The 16290-nt window shown below is 43.0% G+C and overlaps 1 protein-coding gene across 1 annotated transcript in view; it reads left to right on the plus strand.

The window, feature by feature from the left end:
* The window catches only part of tex264a (testis expressed 264, ER-phagy receptor a), a 49393-nt gene that overhangs the window by 25861 nt on the left and 7242 nt on the right, over positions 1-16290 (plus strand). The gene's annotated exons all lie outside the window — the stretch shown is intronic.

Below are 16290 nucleotides of genomic sequence, written 5' to 3' on the forward strand. Positions count from 1 at the left end.
GGTCTGCCTCGCTGTTGACGCAAGTCGCACATCTCACCTGCTTGTGAAGCTGCTAAAGTCATGGTGGAAAGATAACGGGTGTTGATTAAAAGACTGCGGGACTGAAGTGTCAGGTCTTTCACATTCCCTACATTCTCTTGGCAAGTGCATTTTAGGATAAAATGAAGCGTGCTAAAATCGTAGGCGTGTGTGGACACAAATGCATGTGAATGGGAATCCAAGATGTGTGACCGGCGTGTGCGTTTGTATCGGCGCTGATTTTATTTGTCATATTATCCCCGCGTAAGAAATAAAACAAGGCACGGAAATGCTTGCGAGCTACTCCATTAGATTAGCCTGGCAAATTGATTGTAAGCGTGTAGTCGTTTCCATCGGAAAGTGGCACTGATTGCAGAGGTGGGTGAAAGGCGCTGCGTCTTAATTTGATCATGCCGTAGCTAATGCTGTGTGCATTACGGCAGACGCGGATGAATGTGGCCATCGGCTGATCAGGAATGGCGCGGCGGAGGAAGTTGGGGATTGCACTTAGAAGGGTGATCAACAAAAGTTAAAGAATGACAGAGACACTATCCATTCCCGAGCACCTCCCGCGGTGAAGTCCTTATGTTTTTTTTTACAGCTTTAAAGCAGGTTGAACAAAAACATCTTTTGTGTCACACTAAACATACTCGGGGTGTGGTAATGATTTTTGTCGTGGTTGAAGGAGCTAAATTGTCCCCCGTCTTCTGCCATCCATTTTCTCTTGCGCTTATTATCCTCAAAAGGGTTAAGGAGGAGCTGGAGCAATCCCAAAGGACTAGCGACCTGTGCACCCTGGACAGGTCGCTAGCCATTTGTAGCCATTTAATGTCATTCTGTTCAAATGAATGATTTACAGTGGAGCCTCTAATGTTCAGCAATACATTCTGAACTCTATTTTTAAATTTACATTTTTTTTCCAATTAGAAATCATTGAAATTGAAGTAATCCCTTTCAGGGTCAAGCAGACGATCATAAAGACAAACAATTTCTGCTGCCATACCCACCGTTACAGTTATATTACTGTTGACGTCTGGACTATAAACAGGGCTAACTTTGTTCTTTTATCAATGCCCATTTATTGTTGTCTTAGCCTTATTAGTGGTGACAAAAATACGGCCCGCGGGCCGGAACCGGCCCCCAAGGAGGTTTGATTAGGCCCGCAGGATAATTTAAAAGTGGATAAAAATGCATTCAAGACACAGAATGAATATTTGTAATAAAATGCAATTCATGGATTATCCACTAGGGGACACACTGTTTTGATCAGAGTAGAAGACCACATTGTTTTGATCCGAAAAGAAAAAGCAGTCTCAGTCTGTCACTGAGACAGACCCAACACGGCAGACAGTATTAATGTGGCAATGCTTCTTTATACCAAAACAAAGTCATGATATTTTGGTTATTTATAGCAGAGTATGTTATAATGTTAATGGTCCGGCCCACTTGACATCTACCGAATCCGTATGTGGCCCACAATGTGAAATGAGTTTGACACCCTCGGCCTTCTTATTCTACGCAGCCAGACCAAAGACGTGTACTGCAAACCTACGTTGCAATCTGTGAATATTTGTTTTATGGTAAAATGCAGTCCCCAAAGCAACACAGTCCAGCAGGAGCGATTTAACACAGCTTTTATTCAAAACCCAAACGTCACTAATTGGTCAACATAAATGATCATAACTAAAAAAGACATTGAAGAAATGGTAAGCGCGGAACTCGATATACTAACGAGGGAGATGATAAAATAGCAACTGTGCAACAAGATGTGAAACAGAACTGATCGACCCTATCTACTCTGCACAAGCGAAGAGAGAGCCAGAAGGGGAAATAACTAAAGCTAAACTGCACAAGTGCAACAAATTGGAAACTGAATTAAAAAAAGACAAAGTACTTACAGCTACCGATACAAGGAAGGTAAGAAATGCATGCAGTTGCTCAGCTTCCCTGGTGCTTAAAAGCCTGGAGGATTGCAATGCAGCTCAGGCATGTGCCAGAGGCTGCGCCCATCCTTGGCAACCCTGGGAAAAAAAAAACCCAACAAAAAAAACTTTGCTAAGCACAACACCAGACAGGAACATAACAATAGCGTCATCTTTCTGTGGTGGCATCACAAAACACACCTGTGTGAATTAATCCTTTTGATCATCACGGAACCAAAGTCTTATGAGGTGCGCGGAAGAGGTCTTTGTGCAACCTTGAGAGTCACATTTTTCAGGGAAATTCCGGTTGAACTTTGACCTCTACCACCTCATGACCGCTTTCATTGAAACTTCACCACAAATTCAATGGCTGAGCAAAAGGAAGGACCTAGTGAATACTATGATAATACACGGGTCTGGTCAGCCCGCTGTCCTTTTCCATCTCGCCTTGTCACATTCACTTCGGAAGCCAAATGTCACATTAGCATGTCTAAGACCGAGGCCTATGTCCTATTGAGAGGATGCTGCTGCAGCTTCCTCTTCAATGTTCATGTATTCTTTACCATTACAATGAGAGTGGAAGAATTGAGAGTAGCTGATAGCTTCATGTATCATGCAGATGCAGAGTTTAGGCTAAAAATAAATAAATAATGGGACTCTAAATACAGTCCTTATTGTCTTTAAAAGGACAAAAAAAATACCTTTGTGCCACTCACCGTGGTCTTCCTTTGTCTTTAACGCATCTTGCCCGAGCCTCCTCATAAATGACAACTGACAGGAGGCGGCAAGCGGGGCTGTTGCGTATATTAATGCCATTCGGGAAGCCGTCGCTCAGGGGAGCAAGGCGGCGCAATGCCCAGTGTGAGAATCCCACAAACATCTTCTCGCCGTTGAGCGCTGTGGCGAGCGGGACGTGATGGGACGCATTCGAGTGCAATGAAGGGGAGCGAATGCGCATGAGGAGGGAAGAGTTCATGTTGTCATGTGGACCACTAGACAGCCTCCTCCTCTTTTCTGCTTTGCCGTACTGTCTATATGGACTCTTCTGAGCCCAACTAATTGGATGAAACAGTGCTGTTGTATTTATTCAGCATGTTGTTGAATGGCATGGAATCGGTCCATTTGAACCATGTATACTAGAAAGTCACATTTTGATGAAATGCTGTTTGAGTGAGCGATGGCAACTCTTCTGATTTTGCTCAGTCTTAATTGACACTTAGTTGACCACATAGTTTATTGTTATAGTTTGGAAACTGGATTTTGGAAATGGAAGCTCGGTATGATGCTGCTTGTTGTGGGGGCAGTTTTGAATGCTTCGTTGCTTCATTTGCCAGCCTGTTGCTAGGCATGAGAATCACCTCAAGCATTAAACTTGGATGTCATGTTCATAGGACTGCTGATATTGTCACATTTTCTTGAAATTGTATACTTTATACTTGAATTTTTATACCTATACTTGAATTTTCTGATAAAGGTACAGTATGTCAGTGATTAGACCGGGGGTCGGCAACATGCGGCTCCAGAGCCGCATGCAGCTCTTTAGCGATATCTAGTGGCTCCCTGGAGCTTTATAAAAAAATAACATAACATATCTTGAATTAGATGTTTATTCGTCGAGGTCCTTTTTTTCTGCACACGCCTGCTAATTGAAGCAAATGCTCTATATATACTTTTTTTGGTTTGTTTTTTGTTTGGTTTTTTTCCTTGACGCCTCCACTCGTGGAGTTGAAATTTGCAATTGGCATTCGGAAGGGCCTGTCATTTTGTAAGGCGCGTGAGTGCGCGGGTATGGACGGGCATGTGATGCGGCTCATTGCTGCAACTTGACTTTTAATCAGGCGGTGCGGAGGAGGTGAGGGGGGCGCGGTGGCAGTACGCTTCTGTCTTTGAACACGCGGCAATCTGCTGCACTTTCATTCACGGGCCTCCTCTCACCAGCACTAGATCAGCTCTGAGGAATGCTTTCATATGGAGCCTCATTCCCCCCGAGACTCATTGGCAGCTGATTTTTCTCCATATCTTCCCATCTGGGGAACTTTTTCATATTGGGCTGAAAATGAAGATAAATAGTTGCGCTAGTTTTCATGTGGCAAACGAGGGACAAATTAACATTTTCTTTCCTCAGCTCATTGATTTGCATATGCTGTATAAGTTCGTCCGCCCATGAGTGGCTGAGCTGTCTGCTCGTTTGGAAATAACAGCATTCAAATGAGCGCGTTTGTGTTTTGTAAATGTTCCCAGTCACAAGTCACACCTGTGTCTTCTGGTGAAATGTAGCTACCAAAACATTGTTTCTAAAGTATTATTTTACTCCATTCAGTGAGTTTCAGTTGACTCTGCGGCATAATTGAAATATGTTGGGAATCATCACCAACCCAATTCGAAGAGCTTGCCCTTTAGTATATGGCGAATTAGTCAATTAAAAAATATATATTTGTTTTCAAATGCCTCAAGAGTGTTTTTTTTTGTCTCCAGCTTAACTGCGCTTTGCATTCAACGACGCTTGTGAATCATCTCGCTAAGATATTTATGATTCTGTCACAAATCCAATTAACAGGATGATGTTAACCAGGGGGCATTCGCTTCTTTCCTTTTTTTCCCCCTTTTTTTCTCCTTTTTTTTTTGTGGAGACTTGCATTGAAAGACCAATCATCTCCCTGCAAGTTGGTTGAACGGATGTAATTATGGTTGCAGATATTTTTAGAAACTATACACACACAAAATCGGATCGTCTTTTTTTTTTTTTGCCTGAGGGGAAACCAAGAAACTGCGACAATCAAGTGAGATGAACTGACAGAAGCATGGAGCAACCAACTTTTTTTTTCCACTTATTGCACGTCACTCCTATCGAAATTTCCTTGCCTCTGCTTCCTCTGTGGCCAAGTGGGTAATTGCACATCCAAATGAGATTACTAGCCATGCTAATAAAATATTGCAAATGTGTCTGGTATGCTTGCATGCATGCCTACTTATCTATGATTTGCCAGGTGGATTGTTGAAACCCCGTGAAACACTGAGGTCCTTGAAACAAACGTCCTTGAGCTCAAGTCAACATTTACTTCTTTAATTCTTCATCCATTATTGTGTTTCCCACGCACTGCATGCACGCTCAGTAATTTGGCTAAACTGAAATCTTTGAACAGAAGGTGTTGTTAATTGTAACCATTAGGCCGTTGTTAACAACATGCTGTTGGGGCTTTAATAGGTGGCCTGCGCGTTAAAACCTGCTCTCATCATTGACTTTAAATGGAACGGAAAAAATATAGCTGGTATTTAAAAAAATAAAATAAATAAAAATCAACTCTGTCTATCTGTGTGTGTGTGTGTGTGTGTGTGCGCGCGCGCGCATATTGGTGAAACTGTGCCAGCTTTAGAAGCCCATAATATATGAAAATAATATGTCCCAATATTGCTACTTGGACAATGAAATGTCAGGACACTAGCTGTGATGACTTCCAAATTTCGATGGCATTCTCAGACAAAAAAAAGTCATTCTGAAAATACATTTCCTCAAAATTCAGAGTTTAGGACAACGAACATCAATAAACGGTGTAAAAGTGCAGACAGGATTTTTGTCACGTGTATGACGTGCTAACAAAAAGGAAAAGACATGGCCACGAGAAACCACAAACCATAAATAAACGAATGCATGTCTAAAGGGGTGAACATTTTCTTTGGAGGCAAACAAGAAAAAAAAGAGAATGTGGCTCCTGGACTTTGATCTGTTTCATGGTTTCTTGTGAATCCTGCGGAATACGTTGCTTTGTCTCTGCTTATTATTCATTTTTATTGCTCAGGACTTCTTCTCTCTTCTGTGTCAGCCTTTTAATCACAGTTCTTTGCTTCAACCACGTATCTGTCATCTCATTCTTTGGCTCCATCTTTCCAAACAGACAGTTTGACTTTGCGTCGCGGGCACGTTAATCGCAGATTTCCGCACATTTAAAGCTTGATTGATTGGCACGGTCAAGATCAATGGGGAGACGTGGACACAAGTCTGATAATAATGATTGGGGCTTCATTATGCCAATGCAATTTCACAAAATTTGAATGCCCCTCGCCTGATGGATGAGCAAGGATTCACGTGGCAGCCAGTTCTTCACTACCACACAGCTCCTCCGTGTTTGCTGCTGCGCTGCATTGAGACTCATTATGACTTGCGTTTGAATGGGCCAGCCTTTAGAGGCCTGCATGAGGAGGAATAAAGTCAAGTTTTTCCATCTCGCAGCCACTGTCCACATCTCTTCTTAATTTTATCTCATTAGAGGAACCACACGAATACCTCACGCATTGGACTCTCAGATTAACATCTGAGTTAAAGTCGGAAATCTGTCTGCCTGTTTAAAATGAAACTCCGCTCATCTTAATGCAAATTAATTTAAATTTTCATCACAATCAGCATTGTCATTGACAGTACAAGAAGTTGAAGCAGAAGAAGGTTCCAAAAAACAAGCACACTCTTTAATAAGCAGGCTGGGTTCGGTCCACGGATTGGCAGTCAGCGAAGGCAAGGGTATCCAAAAAAGGCGAGGGAGGCATCAAGGCAAGGTCGTTAATCAAACAGGGACGACGCTCACTGCGAGTCAGTGGCGAGAACAAGAAATGCTGGAATGTGCCGACAAGGTATAACGAACTGGCAACGAGACAGGATGAGATAAGAGGTTAAATACATGAGGTAACCGAGGATAACGAGGAGCAGGTGAGGACGAGACAGGGAGAAGGGCCAGGGAACACACACGCGTGTACACACAAACTTGCTTGCGCGCACAAACGGCAAGTTGGTTGCTGCTGTCAAGCTTGTTTTTGCTTAGTTTTAAGGCAATGTTTACCACAGACTCTTTGTGTAAGGGCACGACAATGTGGAGGGACAATGTGAGTGTTTCCACAATTTTTTATTTTTAAAATTTTGAGGGGTGGGGGGGGCTTTGATTTTGCGTGGCTTCGACTTCCAAGTTAGATCACTTCTGGTGTCATTGTAAAAGATACTGGGCAATCAGTCCAAGAATGTAAAATTCTAATTGCTGTTAGTTACATTTTAAAAGCACAAAGATGCTAAAATGCAAGGTTGTTTTTTTGGGGGGGGTGGGGTGGAGGTGTTGCCAGCACAAACTTGAGATACATGTGCTCAATGGTGGCAGTAAATTCAAATCATCTCCACAATAAGTAGCAGTTAGGCAAATAGTAAATATGTAATCCAAAAAGATTTTACACTACTTTTGCCACTGCAAGTGGAAGCTCACTGTGAAACCAAATGTAAAATGAAGAGAATTACACATGAGTCTTCAACAAGCAAGCCATGTTTCCTCCCCTTTCCTGCTACTTTATTGCGAACATAAATGACATTGCCATGGCCGTTGACATGCCAACACTAGCATTAATAGTTTAGGTTGAACAACCCTCGATGGAATTGACATTTGAATGGTAAATGGTGGAGCAACACATATAGGCGGAGGGAGACTGGAACGGATTAATGGCATTTCCATTCATTTCAATAGAGAGAGATGATTTGTGATGCAAGTCTTCTGAGTTACGAGCATGGTCATGGAACCATTTTTTAAAAATCATACCTCAAGGCACCACTGTATTATTTCAATTTTTTTTTACCAGCTTCTGATCAGTTTTGAATAATCAAAACCTGCCATGAATGGGTCTTGAATATTCTATAATGGGGTGGCTATCAAACAATATCTTCATTACAATTGGCACCCGCAGCCAGTTAGGAGCAGCCAGCATTTCATTCCAGCTCCCAGTGGTCACAAATGATCCCTCATTTTCCAGAGGCAGGTTGGCAGGCAGGTTAAGGATCACCACAGCATATCAATTTGATATTTGTCAGTTTCCATCTTAATAGACGCATTCCTGCATGTCAAAATGCTCCCAGGTGAAGCTCCTATGGCCCCTCACCTGCTGCCAGCTCGCCAGATTGATGGTAGAAGACCTCTTGAGGCTGCAGCCACTGCTGACACAGACAATACGCTTGCACAGTCGCTAATCAAGTCTGCATGTATTGATTGCATGGGTGCATGGAGAGGCTGCAACAACACCCCCCCTCCCACCCCTGCCGCCACCACGAAATGCCTTATTTTCTTTTTCACTCTTCCAGCTCCACCGCTTTTATATAGCAAAGCAATTTTCATCCCTTAGCGCACTGTCATTCCCACCCGGAGCCATCTTTTTCCACAAAGGGGATCGACTTAGCCTGGGTTTGGTGAGGACGGGATGTCAAAAAAATAGCTCAATTGCACGGAGAATGAAAATACGCTTTCCGGGGAAGTGTGTGACCACAAGGGACCGTCCAAATTGGACACCTCTGCAGAGGTGTGTGAAACTGTGTTTTGTCTCTTTCCACATATATGAAAAGGGGGAGAGGAGGTTATGGGGTGCAAGTAGAGTGGAATCTGCGGCCATCATGGCATGCTGGGAGTAAACAGACTTGGGTATGGGTGGAGTTCGGTTGAACGCAGGGGGGTCGTCACTAATTGTCACCACCAGCTTGAATAATAATTTTCAGCTTTTTTTGCAAGGGGGCTTGCAAAACGACGTCTTTGTGTGGTTGATGCGTGTGAGCATGAAGCCCCTTACCGTGACAATCTAAAGCTTCTTGTTGCTATCTTTTAACGGATTCGTTGTCCTGTGTCTAAGGTACTGATGCGGGATTGAAGGGTGAAGTCATCCTGAAAATTTGTTGTCTGCAGAGGTACTGTAGAATGCCACCAGTGTGTCAGTGGAGCGCAAAGATGACAAAACCCCAAAAGTCGCTGCTCACGTCACTTTATGTTGTACTCAATTGTTGGTCTTATTCTCAAATCGCCACGCCATCTTATTAAGCCCGATGCGAGAAACTGTGTAAACAATGTCCTGCTTCAATGAGTTCTGTCTGAAAGGAACAGGCGACTAACTCTCCCCGGCTTTACTTTTACACTTCTGACTCACCAATTTACAGAGAAAGCCAGTGCGAAAGCGATGGGAGTGTTTCGTATGTAACCCTGCTGATTGAAGGAAGAGGCCTAAATCCATCGCCAAGGGCCAAGGTGTCTCCATCTTGCTGTGAGTCACATGCTAGTTGGAGGTTGTCAGTGTGACGACGAGGGCGAATGAACACTCGGTCATTCGCTCATTTTTGAAGGAACGGATATACTTTCTCTCTCTCACACACACACACACGCACACACACACACACTCTTCCTCCCTCTACATATAGTGCAGTATACTGTATATAAATATACAGAGAGAGAGAGAGAGAGAATCTATCCCTTCAATGGGAATGCTGCTCTCTAACACCAAAAAAAACCTGTAACAGCCTCTCTTGGCCTCTAGGGGGTGCGGGTGGGAGTTGAAAAAAATCATCCCATTTAATTCAGTGCATTCAATTCATGAACTACCATATTTCATGACAATCAATCTACCATTTAGTGATATACAACCATAACTAGTGGTCCGGCAGTGGTTTTGTTCAAGCTGTGCCGTGTGCAAACTTCGAAATATATCACGAGTATCGACAAGCACATTCTGTTGAAATCAGATTTACTGCAGTCAAGTGCTGTGTTCCCCTCGACGGTTTGATGTCTGATGTTGTTTTTATCAGGACTCCTTGGGCAACTCTTGTCCATTTGTGAGTGGGAGCCTCACATGTCTCCTAGCGCTAATCTCTTGGCCTTCAGCCAAAACAAACTCATCAAGTGCAACACAGCAGAGACGCCCAGACCAGGAAGCAAAACACACCCACATGCAAGAAGATATCTGAAAAAGTTTCTTGACATCTTTTTTTTTTTCAAGGTGGGAGTCAGAGCGGCGACTTCCCATTCCTGCTGTAGAACCTGCTTTGTGTTGCATCATGATGACGCAGTAAATCAAGATCCAGGGTAGTTAATGATACCACAAACGATGTTTTTTGTTCTCCTAATTGTAATTTTATTGGAGGCTGCGATGCTGTGTACTCACAGAGCAGCTGCTCCAGGTCAAAGACTCTGCAAAGCCCCACGAGACCTCCCTTATATGTGTATGTATCTATATGTGTGTGTGTGTCCCTCCACATATCCTCCATCACACACGTGTCCTGTTCTGTATATAAGCTCTTGAGTTGTAAAGCACAAGAGTCATGGTTTGACTGCCTCACCGCACACGCTTTAATGCGGCGTGCATTCTCTCACCTGTGAACACCGACAATTATTTGATTCGAACTGTTACACTTTCCTGACAGGCCGCGCCATGAGCTATAATACTTGTATTGATTCGGTGGGAAATGAGGCTCAACGGGTCAACTGCACAATAGAGGCCCAAGAGTGAGGCTCGCTTTTGACAGGACTGAAGCGCGACGACGTGCCTTCCCGCCCATTAAATTATCTCACACACATGCGTACCCGCCCATTCCCTTGCTTATCTCCACATTACGTCGATACTCGCTTTTTGATGGCCACTATCTGTCAGCCTCATGTTGTCTTTTCAATTCAAGGTGCCAATAGATAGGATTCACAAAGCCGTAATTATTGGGGGGGAAATGGTTTGCTTGGTTCATTTAACATTCAGTCGACCGTTTAAAGTAGAAAAGGGAGCAACACAAACAAGAAAGAAAAGAAAATGTAAATGCAGAGCTTCATATAATTATTTGGATCAGCAACAAATTGTAACATCATACTGTCATTGAGGCCAATGCCTTACGTAGTTTGATATACCAGCAATAACACAACACAAAAAGTGTGAAACTTGGAATGGGAATCAAAAGCCGGTTCTTTTTGATAACCAGTGTCTAGTCCAGTGGTGGGCAAGCTACGGCCCGCGGGCCGAATCCGGCCCGTTGGTCTTTTTAATCCGGCCCGCCGAAGGTTGGTCCACAATTAAGGTTCGATGTGAATGATTGCATTAATTTCAATTGGACTTGTAAAAACAGGCATTTCACCGCCAGGTGGCGCATTGACTTGAAGTTGCAGAACACGGGGGGGCGGGGCAATCTTTTCGACCACCTAGTACCTCTGTATCGCTCTACTTCTACTGGTCTGATCACAACCCATCTGCAGCGATGCACAGGCTAAAATAGGTCATCAACAACACTTTTGTCATTTAAAAAAAGTATATTAATACCGTACTTTTATGCTTTTGTTCTGTTGATGTTTGATATGGACTGTCAACAAATGCAGTTTTTTTTTTAATGTACCATAGCTCGTGCTGACCTGGCCCTTCTGTCAAATTTTAAAAGTCAATGCGGCCCCCGAGCCAAAAAGTTTGCCCACCCCTGGTCTAGTCATTTGATAACTTGGAATCGTTTGTTCCCTTGCCTGACGATCGTCTTATGTCTCAACTGAGTGATGACATCAAATGCAAAAAGTGTATTTTATTTCGGAACTTTTTCAGCATGGCGCAACTGTACGATATAAAGCCGAGCTTGTATTATTTTGCTTTTTTCATGTTTGGGGTATTGTGTTAGCTCTCTGAATACACACGGTTACATAAACCTGTTGTACTACTAGACATCGCCCAATCGATTAATCGGCCGGCTGATTTCTGCCAAATACCGGGATTAGCCTCAAAACAATTCAAATTGTATCGATAATGGGATCGTAGCCAATAAATTGTTTGAATGCAACCCAATTGGTTTCCTTTCAGAATTAATCTATGGCATGCTATACTATTTTACACAACAATGAAATTTCCTGATGTGCAAATCTTAATAAAATTTACTGCCAGAGTGACAGAATTAAGGATACAAAAGAGTGTGAATTCAGTGTTCAGTGGTCAAGCATGAAAAAAAAAGTCTAAAAACTATACTCAGTCTCTCCAAAAGGTTTAAAAAGAAAAAAAGGGCTCTGTATCTGCAGGGAGATTTGAGTCTCTTGCGCCTCAATGTCCTGCAGGGGAACAGTTAACAATCCCAGCAGCTCCCATATGGAGTCGCGGGTTAAGTGGATGCATGTTGACTTAATGACAGGCTGTCGGGAAGTAGATGACACCCAATCAGACCGTCCGCATGCAGGCGGAGACCAGAAAAAAGAGCTGGGAAGAAACGGAACGTCTCACTTGTCATATAATTAAAACCTTTACGCTGCAGGCGGGCTTTGATTGTGGCAGGACAGTTAATCTATCTCCTTACTCCCTTGTGAGATGAAGTATAGATTACCGGTCAGCGAAATATGTATGCGCACAAATGAGGCACGGTTCGTTCCTTCTTTTGTTATTCTGCTGCAGAAAATAAGGTTGTGGTTGGAGCCTAAAGGGTTCTGCGCTAACTTTTAGGTCTCACTAGACAGACGAGGACACTTAAAAAGTAAACTGCAATCTTTTTTTTTTTTTACACCAATGACCCCACTTGGTGACTGCCGACACATTCCAGAGCTATTATATAAGAAATGGTTATCCTGTCAGCAAAACCACAGCCACGCCACTGATTGCATTGTCATTATTCTGTGTTATATTTCCGCTGTTTAATAATCAAAAGATTCATTCAACCTGAACTTTGGAATATTCACCTTGACTTTAGTTGTGTTTTTCTGAGTTGCTGAAAACTCAGACTTGCCGATAAAGCGGAGGGGCAAAGTTAAACGCAGTCACATCCAAATTGTCAGCCTACAAGATTTCTTTCCAAATAACATGGCAAGGATCCCACATGCTGCGTAGCCAACGGGGTTGTTGCTATTTAAAACTTGAAAAAAAAATGGAATACTTATACAACATTCTAATAATGGCTGCATGCTGTTTGTGTTCCACGGGATTTTTCTTGTTGCTGCTCCATTTCAATATCAAGCCTTTGTACCCTTCATTGTCAAATTGTAAAATAAGTGACACGGAGTGAAGTTACCCACCTATAAAATGCCCTATGTTGAGTTGTGTTCAGATTATAATTTGTGTCATATCTCTCCAAATCCAACGGGAGCCTGATTAATGGTATTGCTCACACTTTTATTTCAGTTTCCTTTCGTTAAAATGCCTTTTAAAAAAAAAGCTTTGAGGCTTCTGCACATGCGCGACGGCTGCAGTGCCGTCCAACCACTGCGCCGTGAGAGCTCATCAAGTGAAGCGGCAGGAAATAATCTAATTTCTCTTAATTGGTCTGAACCTGTTTATTTACCACAAAAGAAAAATCTCATGTTGTTCATCTAGCTATTACAGCGGCGTATGGTGAGAGGGAAAACAATTATATGGTCTTCCACTAGCTGGAAAATGGCGCAATTAACCTGATCATCCACCTGTTGCCATTTCTACAACAGAACGAATGCTTAGTGTTTAACTAAGCAGGCCCGTTTTCCAATGTAAAATATGGGCCTCGTTAAAGGTCTGGAAACAGCGCACTGCTGTAAAATCTGACGTTAATACATGGATGTCAGTTGTCATATAATGGCCTGTATGCAAGCTCCTGCTGCGGAGACCACAGAAGGCGCCGAGCCACCTGCCACGTTTTCTTCCCCTCAAAGACAAGAGGAAGTGATGCTGAATCGCAGCGCTCGTAGACTGCTGCTGTGTTAATGGCTGAGATGATTTCATGTTGTCGCCAATAAGAAGGAATACCTGCAGCCCCTTACTGATCCGGGGTCGACTCCTCGTACAAGGCGAGGAAATGATGATAATGAAGACGATGGTGTTTTCATAAGATGAATGTTACTGGCTGTGATACACCGTTGCGATGTTGCACGGCTTCCTTTCCTTCCTTGTTTGTGTGTGTGTACCATATCTTCAACTGTCTTTGTCTTGATTTTTTTCCCCCCTAGCTCATTATAGAGGCAGGTTCAAGGAGATGGGATCTCATTTGCATAGAGTCAGCCGCAGGGCTGTAGTGTGAGCGTGAGGGAAGCCAGGTGATTCATTCCAACTCCTCCAGTCTTATTTTATAGGAGATTAAATTAAAACCAATCAGCCAGTCCAAGTCACACTGACCTCAGTGGAAAGTGCATCGTGACTCTATGGTTTAAAGAGTCCAGCGTTCCTCTCTCGCTGCCCACCCTGAATAGACCAGGCGCTGGTTTTCTGCCACTCAGCCATGGCAACGCTGCACCTCAGAACATTTCGCCTAAAAACAGAGAACATTCACACAGCGAGGGTAAGGCCAGCGTGAACATAAACAGTGTTATTTTGCACAATCCAAAGGGCGTAATCAATGTGATGCATGTGGGCCAGAGTGCAGGCACAACCCACAAGGGAGACGAGTTGGAGTGCTTAGGAAGCTGCCCTTATGACACCAGAGATGAAAAATAAATAAATAAATAAATGTTGATGCATCTGGTTTCCTTTTCACAATTGTTTCGTTATTGCTTGGAGAGGTAATCTACAAATTTTTCTCAGTCCAACACAAATAATCAAGCCATCATAATGCACATAACAGCACTGCCATATGCGCGTATGTTTGATGGTATCTGGGGATACATTGTGATTATTATTAGCATTGCAACAATTTCCCAAAGGAATTGGGATTTAAGCCATTTGCCAAACAATGTAAATAAATGTGTATTGATCAATTTTGATGAGACAATTTGTTGACTTTCTAACATAATAATTGCTATGCTTCCATTAAACGGTCAGAGCTAACTGCTATTCAAGGTTTAGTTTAACATGACAATTGAATCAGTGTACATATGTGTGTTTTTTCCCCCCCAAGTTTACATCATATTAATTGACAATATTCAATACTGGGTAAAAATTCAAGGCCAAACTTTGAACTAAACGTGTGTCTCTTGGTTGGTTCGCAAACAATTTACTGTTAGTGTGCTATTGCTAGCATGGATAGCAAAAGCAAGCATTGAGTTGTGTGGCGCTCACTGCTCACGCTATAGAAAGGGTGTTAAACTCATTTTTGTCGCGGGCCACTTTGGAGTTACGGCTTCCCTCAGAGGGACATTACGACAGTGAAATCGAATAAATGTTTAATCATCACATCGTATGATTACTTGTACACACATCCATCCATCCATTTTCCGAACCGCTTGATCCTCACTAGGGTCGCGGGGGGTGCTGGAGCCTATCCCAGCTGTCTTCGGGCAGTAGGCGGGGGACACCCTGAATCGGTTGCCAGCCAATCGCAGGGCACACACAGACGAACAACCATCCACGCTCACATTCACACCTAGGGACAATTTAGAGCGTTCAATCAGCCTGCCACGCATGTTTTTGGAATGTGGGAGGAAACCGGAGTACCCGGAGAAAACCCACGCAGGCCCGGGGAGAACATGCAAACTCCACACAGGGAGGCCGGAGCTGGGATCGAACCCGGTACCTCTGCACTGTGAAGTCGACGTGCTAACCACTGGACTACCGGGCCGCCTCTTGTACACACAAAAAAGTCTAATTGATGGATTACTAGTTTTGAAATCAGTCAACTGTTAATTTGTTGTTTGTTCAATTATTGTCCAAGTTAGTGTAAACAGGGTTAAAAAAAAAGAAGCAAAATCTCAAACTTTTTTTTATTATTTAAATTGACATTTCAGTCCAGATTTGAGCAAGGGGCATGCATGGAAGTTGACACACATGATTTGCTTTCACGGGCCACATAAAATGATGTGGCCGGCCGGATCTGGCCCCCGGGCCTTGAGTTTGACACCAGTGCTCTCTCGGGTACACAGAGTTCATAGTTTTGCCAGGCTTGTCAATTTGCACGAGTCTCCGACAAAACCATTCAGCTGCAAACCAGCAGGAAAACATTTCCTCATCTAAAAGCTCACTTCTCAGCAGGGAACTAACAGCACCGAGACAAAATATGCATGGCTAATGTCCTCTATAGAGAAAAATATGGTTGTAATATTTATAAATACCCAACATTCTACATCCATACCACTGGCAAGTATGAATGTGGACACAGATGGAGCTCGTGTATCAAACTTTAATGAACTTACATGGGAGGACATATATTCAAGTGTGTCAAAGACCTAATGTTAATAATGTCAGCAAAATGGGTGCATGTATCGCAATGTGATATTCCCATCTTGTCAAAAATACTTGACCATCCGTCAAAGGCATTCAGTCAAATATAATGTCGGAAGTGTGACATATACTTTGAGATATAAGGCCCTTACTGTATATGTCTTTTGCACACGCTTATTGTTACAACCGTCAGGGCAAGAGCTATGGCTTTTATTGGATTCTGTGAGTCAGTTAATATTTTAGTTACTCACTTATATAGTTAGTCGACCACTCATTTACTTGATCAGTCAGTGGATTGCTTAGACGATAATATAATTAATAATTCAGATTGTTCATCATGTCTGTTATTCTGCTACTCGGGTTGTCAGTCAGCTTGTTTGGTTGTCAGAGTCAGTTGGTTAGTGAATTAGTCAGTGAGCCAGCTAGTCCTCCAATTAGGTAGTAAGCAAACGAATGCTATGTAGTCACTTAACCAGCCTCATAGTCAATTAGTTGGCCAGTTGGTAAGATA

The sequence above is a fragment of the Hippocampus guttulatus genome, chromosome 8 (assembly GCF_054856545.1).
Source record: "Hippocampus guttulatus isolate MCC_2025c chromosome 8, RoL_Hgut_1.0, whole genome shotgun sequence".
Taxonomy (NCBI): Eukaryota; Metazoa; Chordata; class Actinopteri; order Syngnathiformes; family Syngnathidae; genus Hippocampus; species Hippocampus guttulatus.